Below are 14,627 nucleotides of genomic sequence, written 5' to 3' on the forward strand. Positions count from 1 at the left end.
CATGGCTAGCAGCTTCCGGAGTGGCTGATCTTGAAGGAGCCCTCCTGGAAGAGTGAGAGGACCATTGGCGCGAGGCTTACTCCGTCACCAGGACCACCGATCCATCCCCAGACCTCACAGAGGCCTGTCTCGACATCGAGAACCTGCACGCATTCCAGACGTCGATCTTGGCTCCTGACTTCTCGCTAGTTGGACCTCTTGTCTGCTCGACGTCGTACGCCGTCTCGACGACGACCGGTGCCGATGAGAAGCAGGTGAAGAATGCTGTCTCGACGTCGAACGGCGATGTGAAGCCGACGACGGAGGGACGCTCTCTCTCGACTCCGAGCGGAGCTGTGTCCAATCTCGACGTCTAAGGTCTGCGAGACGACGGCGGAGGGGTATTCGTCGACCTCGACGCCGAATACTGTCGACGACAACGGAGACCTCATCCTCGACGCCGATCGTCGACGACGACGGAGGAGTCTTTGTTCTCGACGTCGATCGCTGATGAGATTGCGATGACAGAAGTGAGACTGCACTCGACGCCGAACGTCGTACCGACGACGGCGGGGGGTCTCTCTCTCTCGACGCCAATCGTCGCCGAGTTGACGACGGCGGAGGGTCTCTGCCCCTCGACGCCGATCGTCGCCGGGTTGACGAAGGCGGAGGGGTCTTATCTCTCGACGTCGATCGTCGCCGGGTTGACGACGGCGGAGAATCCCGAATCTTCCACGTCGACGACGTACCTTTTCTCGACGGCGAGCCCGCTGTCGAAGGTCCCACCTGAAGATCTTGCCTCAGCGCCAAGCCCGACGCTGAAGCAGAAGGACGCGAGGACTTGCTTCTAGAAGGCGTTCTATACCTCTTGGAGCCCTTCCTTACTGGAGACCTTCCTCTAGATGATTTATCTGCCAGGCCATACAGGCAAATTCTTTCCCTGTCCTTTAAGGTTCTTCTGGACAGGTTCTGGCAGTGAGGGCAGGTCTTAGGATCATGATCCTCAGGTAAGCAAAGAATACAGACCTCATGAGAATCTGTTTTGGCCTTCTTTTTACCACAAGAAGGGCAAGAGTCAAAAAGAGATGGCATTTTAAGTTGTTTAAAAATGCCCAAACCTGTCAGAAAAGACAGCTTCTTACTTCAAAAGATGAAAGACGTCGAAGTAAGTTGTGAAAAATGACAAGATTTTCTGACAAAAAGCAGAAAAGAGTGGAGCTGTGTTGCCAGGATCCTTCCCGAAGGAGCCGGAAAGAACAACTGACCTAACTGTCACCCCTGAGGCATGATGGGAAACTGGGGGTCAGGTGTGCCTTAAAGGCAAGGTGTCAGTTTATTGCTATGCAGCTACAGGTTAGCTTTTCAGTCTTTTTAGACTGGGTATTTGCAATGCAGCCTTGGAGCTTCCTATGCTTTCAGTGATTTATGAGAGTTTCTACTGCTTGCTGAGCATTAAAACAGTTTCTAAACAAATGTTGTTGTTGTTTCTCCTGTTTCTAATGCATGTTTTTCATGTATGGTAAAAATCCCTTACAGCATGATTCAGCTCTGATGTTTATTAGGCTGCAATTGTATATATATATATATATATATATATATATATATATATATGGGGCACATATAATATAGTGTTTCCAGGGTCCCACGCATGGGCGGAAATATTCTAATGCTTATGACTATTGATGAGTATCCCCTGGAAAAGAACTAATTCTTACATTTGGGTATGTGCTAAGCTATTCTGTATCTTGTGTTTTTGGTTATCGAAAATTGTGGGAACTAGGAAGGTCAAGTTCTCAGCTCCTTGCACTACCATTCTTGCCCATACTCTAAATCACAAATACTTACTGGTGCAGGCATTGAGTGCCCTGACCTTCTATCTCGTGTTTTAACAGGTAGAGGAGGGTTGCCATTAATAATCAGGGTGTCAATCCTTCCCTGCCTCGAGAAGAGGGAAGGGAGGCTCGCCATTACTAATCAGGGTGTCAGTCCTCTGCTGCCTCAAAGACAGGGAGAGGAGGGTTGCCATTAATAATCATGGTGTCAATCCTTCCCTTCCTCGCGAAGAGAGAAGGGAGGCTTGCCATTACTAATCAGGGTGTCAGTCCTCTGCTGCCTCAAGGACAAGGAGAGGAGGCTTGCCATTAATACTCAGGGTGTCAGTCCTCTGCTGCCTCAAAGACAGGGAGAGGAGGGTTGCCATTAATAATCATGGTGTCAATCCTTCCCTTCCTCGCGAAGAGAGAAGGGAGGCTTGCCATTACTAATCAGGGTGTCAGTCCTCTGCTGCCTCAAGGACAGGGAGAGGAGAGTTGCCATTAATAATCATGGTGTCAATCCTTCCCTTCCTCGAGAAGAGAGTATGAGAAGTTGGCCTGATGTATGATGTCACTAGTTCTAGTGTACACCTTATATCAGTCCAAACAACCCTTATGGTGATTGGTTGTAAAGTCAACCTTATAGACCAGCTATCCTAGTGGTAGCATGGACAAGAGCAGTCTTAGGCTAAACTCTGAATGGCATGTGAAGCCAGCTGTGATACCATATATAATCCCTTGAATACCAAATGAAAGGACACCACAACAGATATATATATAAAATAAAGTGTATTTATTCTAGTCAAACCCTCAGCACTCTTTATGAGATTCGAGGTAAGTACAACACAGTCTTATTCAAGCATACATTAAGTCACACAGGTAAGTAATACAGTTAGGCCCTAGGGGCCACGCAAACCATATATACCACTGTCACGGAAATAGAATAGGCCTAGGCCTAGGGAATCGCTGGAGCTACACTACACTACCAAGAGTTAGCAAGTGGGAGGCCCACGGGATTCAGGTGCAGAGTGGAAACACTCACGCGTAATGCGTATAATCGATAGAAATAGTACAGTTTTGAAATAAGCAGTTTTAGGACACTTCTGGAGTAGCTAGAAAGTCGAGACTCGGAAACTAGACCCTAGGATAGTCACTACCCTTGTGAGCACCGAAGTACCCAAGTTACCTAGCCCACAGGCTGCGGGTGCATAGGTGTGAACTTGCGTCGGGTTTCGTCGTGGACTTCTATGGATGCCTGAAGGAAAGTTGCTGACAGGCAGTCAGTGCAGAGTGTCCGGTGGATCCCAAGGCCGGGATCAAGAAGGAAGGGTACCTGCAAGCAGAAGGGACAGAGTCAAGGTCACTAGCCAGTGACCACGTGGAACCAGGCGATGTCGTGAAGATTGCAGGTGAAGAGGTGAAGCTTGTCGCAGCAGCCACGGGTACCAGGAGACGAGTTGTCCCACGAAGGCTCTTGCTGTCGGCGGCGTCGAAGTTGAACTAGGACTCACCAAGCCTTGGCAAGCGGAACCCACGAAGAATGGAGGACTTGCTTCTGGTGCAGACCAGGAAGGTCTGGGGTGCTTCTCTTTTGCAGAGGAGCGGGAGCCAGTCTGGAGGAGCCAAACCAGCAGTGAAGATTTAAAGGTGTGTCGTCGCAAAGGCCGCTAGCCAACGGGCAAGCAACCGGACAGACGCGGCAAGCAGGAAAATGCAGAAGGGCCCCACGCAGGACTCGTGGGGTGTGGGGGGCTGATCTTCGGTGCAGATGGTGCTTGGGGTTGGGGCTTCTCAATCCCCGGTGCACAACTTCGAGGGTACCTCAGAAGCTGCGCTGGAAGATACTCACCACTTTTCCCAGGTAGCCGGTCCCACGTCTCTCGTCGCCTCCACGGATCTCAGCTCGGCTGTGGATGTGGATCAGGGTCGGAGAAGTCTGGAAGTCAAGGCTCTGGTCGGGCTTTGCAGTCGGTCCCTCGTAGAACTTCAGCAAAGCAAAGGGTAGTCTCTTGATGGTGCCTGTTTGCACAGGGTAGCCACTCCTTGGCCACAAGGGAGATTCTTCAGTCTTCTTCTTTCGTCGAATGTTGAAGGTCCAGAGTTTCTGTTCATGTTGCAGGTTCAGGATAAACTAATCTCCTGAGGCCCAGCTACAACTCTTATACTAATCCGGGGGGCTGGGTTGCCTACTAGGTCATGCCTTATGGGTGGGACCTGGGAGGGGGGTGGTTACACCCCCTTCCCTTTGTCCAGTTTCGCGCCAGGACTGGGGCTGGTGTGCCCCAGCACCGGTTTGAACTGGACTATGCATGGGACACCTTGTGTGCCCCAGGCAGTGTCTCGTTTCATTCAACCCTCCCTGCCCCAATACACTAAGGCCTGTCTGGGGTGGTGCTCGCACCTCCCAAGGCAGGAAACCTATTGTCCAAGCCTCCCGTGCCGGGATCACTCCCAGCAGCAGGAGGTCAGACTTGTGTCGTGGCAGCAGCATCCATTTTGTGATGCTGGGGCTCTGGTTAACTTTACCCGGGTAAGTAGGTTTCAACAGGTCTTCTCCCTCTAGAAGGGAGGGATAATATCCTCATCCCCAGAAATGGGATGGGGGTATTATTCCAAAGTGTTAGACACCTTACACGACATGTTTTGATAAAGCCAAACCATAGTTACCACAACCGTTTAAGATTATAAGGCGGGGAGGAGCCTAGCGCGCAACCAAGATGGCTGCGTAGGCTTACGGCTCTCGAGGGCCCCCGCAACCTCCCACGTCTATCCTGACTTAATCCTGGTTTATTCGACGGGCGTTTGCAGATGAACTTGCGCTGAGGTGCCTCCAGTTTTCCAAATCCGGATCGGACGCCGGGAACCGGAATGGTTGCACTCCGAAGTTTGCGGCCTGCTCTTGCCTTGGTCCCGATCTCGAGCTGGTGAAGTGCCCGGGTACGAAGTGAACAACAGCGGCTGGTTGGGCTCGACCTGTCACGGACCCCGCACTTTCACTTTCGTTTTCAAGCTCGTTTTCTGATATCGGCTGAGAGACTTTGGTGCTTCAGAGGGGCGCGGACGGCGGAGTGTCTGGCCTGACTCTCGGACTATACATGGGCTTACTGTCGGCGACGGCTGTGTTCAATTGAATTAGCTACCTGGCCCCTTTTTCCTGGTGCGGGCGGGTGCCAACCTTGGTGGCCTCCGGACGATGGCGGCGAGACTAGACGGAGACAAGTCGAAACCCAAGTCAACTCGGAGGGGTGCCTATACCCAGGTCAATAATATGGATCGATATGCGCAGGCAAAGGGATCCCCTGGTGGCTCGCATAAATCGCCTGAGAGGTCTAAAGAGGTCTCAGACCCATCGTCAGAATTGACTTTGCTGGACGTCATAGGCGCCATTGAGGAGATGAAGACCGCTGTGGGTCAGCAGTTTGATACCTTGGCTCATAAATTGGACGCGTTCCTGATCGATGTGAATTTGGTCAGGGCAGACCTGACCAAAACTAACGAGCGGGTCGACTCCTTGAGTCAAGCGGCGTCGAGTCTAACTGTTGACGTGGCCGCCCTGCAGACGGTGGTCCGTAGGTTGCGGCTAGCCAGTGACCTGACGGACCGTCGACTTGAGGACTCCGAAAGCAGGGCTAGACGGAACAATGTTCGTATCATTGGAGTGCCGGAAAGGTCGGAGGAATCTGCTGCGGATCTTTTTGTGGAGGATCTGGTGACCAATCGTCTCGCGCCCAAGGGACTGAGCAAGTTCTTTGCGGTGGAGCGGGCCCACAGGATTCCGGGTGGTGCGCCCAAAGTGGGTGCTCCCCCGCGGCCTATAATCGCCCGACTCTTTAACTTTCGGGATAGGGATGCTATCCTTCAGGCGTCGAGGGTGGCCGGGCCGCTGAAGTTTGAGAACTCTAATGTCAGCTTTTACCCGGACTTCACGCAAGCGGTCCAAAAACAACGGCTGGGATTTTTTGGGCGTCAAACGGCGCTTGAGGGACATGGAGCTGAAGTATGCGATGTTATTCCCGGCTAGGCTGCGGGTTGAGTTCCGGGGTCGCTCACACTTTTTCGACCGTCCGGAGGCGGTTGGAGACTGGTTGGATGCCCTGCCTCGGGGACAGGATCGAGACAGTCGGACGGCGGAGAGCGGACAGGATTTGGTGGAGCAGGACTAGAACTTGGTTCCTGGTGATGGACTGGACTGGTGACGTTTTGTACCTTGGCTCAACTGGACCCTAGTTTGGCACAATATGCCCTCCAAATGCCTGGGGGTTGTGGGGAGCTTATTGGGGTCCTTTCCTCCTTCTGGGGTTCTTTTTGTGGTATATGTTAGGGCGACAGGCACACTGCGAGTTGGGGGGGCTGTTTGGGCTCAAGCAGGGGTGCAGGGAGGGGGGAGTTGTGGTTTGGGGATTGTGGGGGAGGGGGGTTGTTGGGGATTGTTTGTTTGTTTCGCAAGGCAATGTGAAGTTCTCTGCTGACTTATCCGGTTTGTGCTTTCCAGGATGTGGGTATCATGCACGGGAGTGGGATGGGGGGTAGGGGATTGAGAATCCTTTCGTGGAATGTAAATGGACTGGGGGACAGGATCAAGCGCGGGGTGGTATTGCAGTTCTTGAAACGGACTTCGCCCGACATTGTTTTCCTGCAGGAGACACATTTGATTGGGAACTCCTTCCATGCCCTAAATAGGAGGGGCTATCGCCTTGCCGCTCACTCTGGTTTCACTTCTGGCTCTAGGGGAGTGGGCATTTTGGTTAGGGCCTCTCTCCCATTGGAGGTGGACGAGGTGCTTCACGATGATAGGGGGCGCTATGTGGCACTGGTGGGGAGATGGGAGGGTAGGACTGTTTCGCTCGTTGCTGTGTATGTGCCTCCGGGGTTACAGACGGCTACATTTGCTGATTTGGGGCGTTTGGTCCTGGGACTCCCTGGGGGGGTTCTGGTGTTGGGGGGTGACTTTAATGCTGTTGTCTCCGGGTTGGAGGACCGTCACCCCCCCAGGGATCTCCCTAGGGCTCAGGCCTGGTTGGGTGGCTTTTTGGACACCTTGGGACTTGTAGATTGCTGGAGATTGATGCACCCGGGACAGGCGCAATATACCTTTCAGTCGGGGGCTCATGGGAGTCTCTCGAGACTTGATTATATGCTTATGCCGGCGATCCAAGCTGGTATGATTGGGGAGGTGCGTCATTTAGCCCGTGGTATTTCTGACCATTCCCCTATATGGTTGCAATTGAAGGTTGTCCCTGGGGCAGAGGGGAGAGTAGCACCCGTTAGCCCTTGGTATATACGTAACCCTAAGATCCGCGCGGAACTGGTCAAGTTCACTGATCACTACTTCAATGATAATGTGGGGTCTGTGTCGTCGGCCGTCTCCCTATGGGAGGCTTATAAAGTGGTGATCAGGGGGCAGGCCTTGTCCCTTATCTCCCATGCTAAGAGGTGCGAGAGAGCAGAGGTGGTTCGCCTGGAAACTGAAATAGCTGAAATGGAGGAGGACTTGGAACGGGGAGTTAATGAAGAGAAATTGCACGTTTACAGCCTCAAACAATCAGATTATAGAGCGCTAGTCACGGAAGCCGCTAAAGGGATGAGTAGAGAGCAGCAAGGACGACTGTATGATGTGGGGGATAAGGCCGGAAAGTTGACTGCTTGGTTGGATAAGAAGGAGAGAGCGAGCAGGGTGGTGCCCGTTGTGGAGAGAATGGATGGAGTGCGTGTGACTGACCCGGTGGAGATCGTTGACTGCTTTGCGGATTATTTCCGCGGGGTATACTCTCCGGTTTCTGTGCGTTCGGAGGAGGATTCTCATCTGTTGCTTAGAGACATTGCATTGCCAACCCTATCGGAGGCTGATGCAGTATTGATGGAGGCGAAGTTGTCGTCAGATGAGATCGCTCTGGCCACTCGCTCGATCGCATCGGGTAAGGCTGTGGGTCCTAATGGTCTTCCCATCGAACTATATAAGTTGCGTCCCGATAAGATAGCGCCGTATCTTCGGGACATGTTTTTCGCCGGCACGTGCGGCGGGCTTCCTCCCCCCTGACCAACGCCTCGCCAACATACTTGTGATACACAAAGAGGGGAAGCCGAGAGATCGCTGCGCCTCCTATCGGCCCATTTCGCTGTTGAACGCAAAACCCAAAATTCTGGCTAAGGTATTGGCTAATCGACTGGTTCGGGTCGTGGGCGACTTGATTCATCAGGATCAGTCCGGTTTCATACCCCATCGGAATACCGCTCTGAATTTGAGGCGGTTGCACGGCGTGCTTGCTAGAGCGGAGTTTATACGTGAGCCGGCCATCTTGGCATCTTTAGATGCTACTATGGCGTTTGACACCTTGGAGTGGCCGTATATTTGGGCCGTGTTGGCGAAATTTGGGTTCGGCCCTGAGTTTATTGGTTGGGTAAAATTACTATATGCTGACCCACTGGCTCAGGTGGTGGTGAATGGTAGGGTGTCGGCTCCCTTCGCACTGGGGAGAGGTACGCGGCAGGGATGTCCGTTGTCACCCCTTCTCTTTGCACTTTCTTTGGAGCCTCTCGCCGCCTGGTTGCGTTGGGAGCCGTCGCTGCGAGGCATTAGATGGACGCCGGAGTTTGAAGACCGTGTCTCCCTTTACGCGGATGACATCCTTCTGTATCTCACCTCTCCCCGACAGTCGCTAATTGTATTGGTGGACGTACTGAATTCTTTTGGTCGCAACTCTGGCCTGGTCATCAATTGGGCCAAGTCCTGTGTTTACGTCCTCTCGGGCGAGGCCCCCCCCCTGCCACGGGATTACCCCATCCAGATTGCTACACTGGGGTTCAAATATTTGGGAATCTTTATCTCTCTGGATCCCGCGGTCCGCTATGAGCGAAACCTTCTCCCTCCCCTCCAGCGATTAAAGGCAGACGTCGCGAGGTGTGACGACTTCCGCTCTCGCCGCTCGGACGGGCGGCATTGTTTAAAATAATGTCGCTACCTCGCTTCTTGTATGCTTTGCAAAATACTCTAGATGTCGTGCCGGCCCGTTATTTCCGGGAGGTGGAGGGTCTTCAGCGCCAACTGTTTTGGGACGGGCGGCCGCGGATTGCTCTCGCCAAGTTGACGCTTCCTTGGTACGATGGGGGGGTCGCCCTCCCCGATATTAAACGATACTATTGGGCGTCTCAGTTGGCGGCGGTGAACCACGGGATATACGGTCCTGCCTTGAATCCGGCCTTCGAGAAGGATAAATTTCTGCTCCCGGGTGGGGATTATAATAGGGCGCTGTACTCGGTGACCCCGGACACGCGGTTGACAGGACCCACGCAGGTTGCGGTACGTGTGTGGCACGCGGCGAATGCTGCAATGGGGTGGAGGGATCGCTTGACTCGGGCGACGCCGTTGTATGCCTCCGGGCGGCTGGGTTGTTTGTGGAGATCGAAAGGCTTTGAGAAATGGGATATGATTGGTATATGTAAGGTGGGTGATCTTTGGGCGAAGGGGTCTTTCAAAACGTTTGAAATGCTTAAAACTGAATATAAATTAAACGATAGAGAGTACTTCCGGTATGCGCAAGTCTACCATGCGCTGTGTTCGGTTTTTCCGGACGTTGCTGCTATCCCCGAGTATTCCCCACTGGAGGATAGAGTGTTGGATGGCTACGTGCCCGACAGCACTATTTCTCTGATTTATAAGAAACTCATTAATGATCGCGCGGACTTGCTGCTCCGTCTGAGGGAGGCATGGACGGGCGATGGCTTGGAACTTGACGATGAGGACTGGGTATCGGCGGTGGCCTCCCCGAAAGAGGTGGCGATCCCGGCCCGCTTACGATTCGTACAGCTGAAGATCCTTCGTAGAGTGTATGTCACGGGGCCCGGTTTGCTGCGTATGGGTTACTCGATGGATGGACTGTGTAAGCGTGGATGTGGCCTGCCGGGTACCTTTCTTCATATCTTTTGGGAGTGTTCGGAGGTTGTGCGATTCTGGAATGGTATCCACACCGTAATGGAGGAGGTCACGCACGTCGCTCTGTTGCCAGAGGCTAGGAGGTGTTTGTTGAATGTCTGGGAACCGAATGATTATAATGCGGCACAGACGCAGTGGGTGACTCTGGGGTACATGGTGGCTAAGCGTAACATTGCACAGCTATGGGGCTCCCCGAGGCCGCCCACGATCGAGGTATGGAAGGAGAATTTGGACTGGTGTATGTTTAGGGAAAAGACGGTGTATGTGGCGAGAGGCAAGCCAGGGAAATGGACTAAGGTATGGGGTCCATGGAATTTATATCGTGGACGTATCTGCACCCCGCCTCTGCCATTAGAGGTCGATATTGCTGTGTTCCCCTAGCCACGCATTCTGCGGGATGGTGTGAGGTGTGTTCCATGCTTTGTCTTCCCGTTGCCCCCCCTTACCGCTTCCAGACAAGAACTGCTTTGGACACTGTACGTTGTTCCCCGTCCTGGGAAGAGCACGCTGCTATTTCGGACTCTCATTGCCTTGAGTGTGTTTTATATTTAATAGAAAATGAAACTGTTTTTTCCGATTGCTCCTGGCCTATGGCCACGGCCTGTTACATGTGCTCACGAACTGCCGGGAGCTTTGCCTCTGGTTCATTTGAATGTGTGGCGTTGCACTGCGGGCCCTCGGACTCTATAGCGGCCGGCCCTGGTGGTTGTAGGCCCTTGTCTGTATTTTATCGTGTACCAACGGTTTCTAATAAAAAAAATCAACAAAAAAAAAAGATTATAAGGCACTTTAAGAGTATATGGTAGGCTATATCATAGAACTACTATAAGGACATGGTTCCGAAAGCTGCAGACAGGCTCAGCTCATGCTAGAGCACCATCTCACATGTTACCAAGCACTCTGCCTCCAGGATTGTTAAGGCCTGCCATAGGAGTGGCTGATAGGTACACATGTGTCTATATGTAAGATAGGTATAGGAATACTACACCTAAGCAAGGGGTGATTACACGACCTTGCCCCAGCTGAGTGATCAGCCAGTTGTGTCATAATGGAAGGCCAGGCCAGGGGTGGCATAATACATGCTGCAGCCCCTGGTAGGCATAGGGTACACCTATGCCCTGGGTACCTAAGGTACACTGTACAGGGGCCAATAAGGTGATCCTATCCAAATGGGTTATGCACCTAAAGTACATAGTATTAATTTAGAGAGCGAACAGCAGGGCTGTGGGTCTGATTAGCAGGACCACAGCCACATCTAAGTCGAAAACCAGTAAAGCAAAAGCAAAAAGTGGGGGTGAACATAGAAAGCAGACCCTACTCTCCTACAGAGAGAAGGGAGAAGGGAGGCTTGCCATTACTAATCAGGGTGTCAGTCCTCTGCTGCCTCAAGGACAGGGAGAGGAGGGTTGCCATTACTAATCAGGGTGTCAGTCCTTCCCTGCCTCGAGAACAGGGAGGGAAGGCTTGCCAATAATAATCAGGGTCTCAGACCTTCCCTGCCTCACGGACAGGGAGGGGAGGGTTGCCATTAATAATCAGGGTGTCAGTCCTTCCCTGCATCAAGGACAGGGAGCCGAGGCACACCATTAATAATCAGGGTGTCAGTCCTTCCCTGCATCAAGGACAGGAAGCCGAGGCTCGCCATTAATAATCAGGGTGTCAGTCCTCCCCTGCCTCAAGGACAGGGACCCGAGGCTCGCCATTAATAATCAGGGTGTCAGTCCTCCCCTGCCTCAAGGACAGGGAGCCGAGGCTCGCCATTAATAATCAGGGTGTCAGTCCTTCCCTGCCTCAAGGACAGGGAGGGGAGGTTACCATTAATAATCAGAGTGTTAGTCCTTCCCTGCCTCAAGGGGAGGGTTGCCATTAATAATCAGGGTGTCAGTCCTTCCCTGCATCAAGGACAGGGAGCCGAGGCTCGCCATTAATAATCAGGGTGTCAGTCCTTCCCTGCATCAAGGACAGGAAGCCGAGGCTCGCCATTAATAATCAGGATGTCAGTCTGTTAGACCTGTCAGCCCTTTGGGTGGTCCCTCCTCATCATTATTTATTTTGTCCCACTTTTGCCTCAAACCCTGTTAGAATTTTTCCTTTTTGGGAACCACCAGACTTTTTAGTATTGATGCAGATTCAGGGAGCCATTTTATCTACCCCTGGAACTTCTGTCTGAGGGCCTGGAGCACAAAATGGTGGCCACCTGTGACATCATCAGAACCCACTGGAACCTACTAGAACCTTCTGCAACATTCTGGAACCCTGTGACAGTTGGAGGCGGTTTGGAATGTTGGGAAGCTAAGCCAGAGTTGACAGTTGGAGCTGGCAGTTGGCACCTGACTGGTGAAGAGAGAGGAGCAGAAACCTGAAGGAGGAAGGAGTGAGGCAGCAGGGGTGGAAACTTGTGCCTGGAGTGGGGTCCATAAACCCACCCTTGATACTAGTCCCTACTGACTGAGCCCAGCCTGGAGCCCTGTGTGGGAGAAAGCAAGAAAAACCATCTTAAGGACCTGGACAGCAGGAACAGGCCTTAAAAGCAAAGAACAGCAAGTTCCTGACCTGGTAACTGGTAACTACCTGGAGTCCGACGTCGAGAAGCCTGAGACCTGGAGCCCGAGGTGGAGAAGCAGCGCTGACTGGAAAGCAGACGTCGTACCCGGAGCCGCCAGAGGTCGAGAGAGGGCGCCGACGGAGGTCGTGGAGAGTACCAGAGGTCGAGGAGGAAGACACCTGAGGTCAAGTGAGCGGCGTCGACGGGGGAGTGAAGTCCGCCCTCCGGAGTCGCCGGAGACCGAGGTGAAGCGTGCCGGAGGTCGGGAGTGGAGGTCGCACTCCGGAGTCGCCGGAACCTGAAGAGAATCGTGCCGGAGGTCGGGAGTGGAGGTCGCACTCCGGAGCCGGCGGAAGTCGACATCGAGCCAAGACAGCCCGACGTCATCGAACCGGAGGTCGACATCGAGCCAAGGCCGACCGACGTCATCGAACCGGAGCCGCTCGAAGTCGTCATCGAGCCAAGACTGCCCGACGTCATCGAATCGGAGATCGACATCGAGCCGAGGCCGCCGACATCGAACCGGAGCCGCCTATCGACGTCGTCAAGAACTGACATCGAGCCGAGGCCGCCAACATCGAACCGGAACCGCCTCACGGCGTCGACACGACTCCAGCGGCGTCGGAGCTCCATAAAAAGGGCAGTAAGTGGAATAGAGGGCGCCTAAGGCCCTGTGGAGCTCTAAGAGACCATCCTAAGGGATAAAGAGGTGTTAGAACCAGCCTGGGAGTGCCAGGGGTGGACTGAGACTGATACAGTGACCTGTGTGAGGGGTTGTGTAGTTTGGGAGAGCCAGATTCCTAGATTACCCTTGATCTACCTCAGTTTTAGCCTCAGCCTTACCCAAGCTAGGTGAGACACCCTCAGGCCATCCACCTAACCACAAGCTGTGACTGGGCCAAATCAGCCCATAGTATTTAAAATGTGATCTGATTTTACAAATGTCATTGTTGGCTGATATTATTTATTGAGGGTACTGTATTTATTGTATTTATCTAAATTATTCCTGTAATGTATTTATTGTCCTGAGCTAACTTATTCCTGCACAGTATTTATTCCCTCACAGTATTTATTTGACCTGAACCTATTTATTGCACCTGTAAAGTGTTATTATTTATTTGACCTGCACTTTGTAAGGAAAAGCCTTGTGTTCTGTGATTGTATTATTATTTATTTAATCAGCAACTAAGAGAAAAGAAGATAAACACAGAGATATTTTCATAATTTTTAAGGTGTAGTGTCGTTTTTGGAACGGATGCACGCATGGTTATTGTGTGGGTATTGCGTATGCTTAACACGGTGCCTGACCCCTGACCACTCGAGCCAAGCTACCACTGTGTATGTCTGGATGGACCCCGTTACCACCACCCTTCATGGTGTGGGAGTGGGGTTTTTCTAACACAGTCCTTCCCTGCATCAAGGACAAGACGCCAAAGCTCGCCATTAATAATCAGGATGTCAGTCCTTCCCTGCCTCAAGGGGAGGGTTGCCATTAATAATCAGGGTGTCAGTCCTTCCCTGCCTCAAGGACAGGGAGGGGAGGGTTACCATTAATAATCAGGGTGTCAGTCCTTCCCTGCCTCAAGGGGAGGGTTGCCATTAATAATCAGGGTGTCAGTCCTTCCCTGCATCAAGGACAGGGAGCCGTGGCTCGCCAATAATAATCAGGGTGTCAGTCCTCCCCCTGCCTTAAGAACAGTGAGTTGAGGCTTGGTGTTAATACCCGAGGTGACACCTCCGCCACCTCAAGTACAGAGAGCAAAGGCTTGTCACTAATAATCATGGTGTCAGTCCTTCCCTGCATCAAGGACAGGGTGCCGAGGCTCGCCATTAATAATCAGGGTGTCAGTCCTCTGCTGCCTCAAGGACAAGGAGAGGAGGCTTGCCATTACTAATCAGGGTGTCAGTCCTCTGCTGCCTCAAGGACAGGGAGAGGAGGGTTGCCATTAATAATCAGGGTGTCAGTCCTCTGCTGCCTCAAGGACAGGGAGAGGAGGCTTGCCATTACTAATCAGGGTGTCAGTTCTTTCCTGCCTCAAGGACAGGGAGGGGAGGGTTGCCATTAATAATCAGGGTGTCAGTCCTTCCCTGCATCAAGGACAGGGAGCCGAGGCTCGCCATTAATAATCAGGGTGTCAGTCCTTCCCTGCATCAAGGACAGGGAGCCGTGGCTCGCCATTAATAATCAGGGTGTCAGTCCTTCCCTGCATCAAGGACAGGGAGTCGAAGCTTGCCATAAATAATCAGGGTGTCAGTCCTCTCCTGGCAGGCTTTCAATCTTGGTCCAAAGCCAAGGATAAGGATCCTCCCACACGTATCTAGTACTGATATCCCAGCAGGGTAGACAGTCAACTCTGAT

The 14,627-nt window shown here is 52.5% G+C and overlaps 1 protein-coding gene across 1 annotated transcript in view; it reads right to left on the reverse strand.

Moving 5' to 3' along the window:
* Positions 1-14,627, reverse strand: part of LOC146813453 (uncharacterized) — a 316,204-nt gene that overhangs the window by 143,694 nt on the left and 157,883 nt on the right. The gene's annotated exons all lie outside the window — the stretch shown is intronic.

The sequence above is a fragment of the Triturus cristatus genome, chromosome 7 (genome assembly GCF_964204655.1).
Source record: "Triturus cristatus chromosome 7, aTriCri1.1, whole genome shotgun sequence".
In the NCBI taxonomy this organism is placed as follows: domain Eukaryota; kingdom Metazoa; phylum Chordata; class Amphibia; order Caudata; family Salamandridae; genus Triturus; species Triturus cristatus.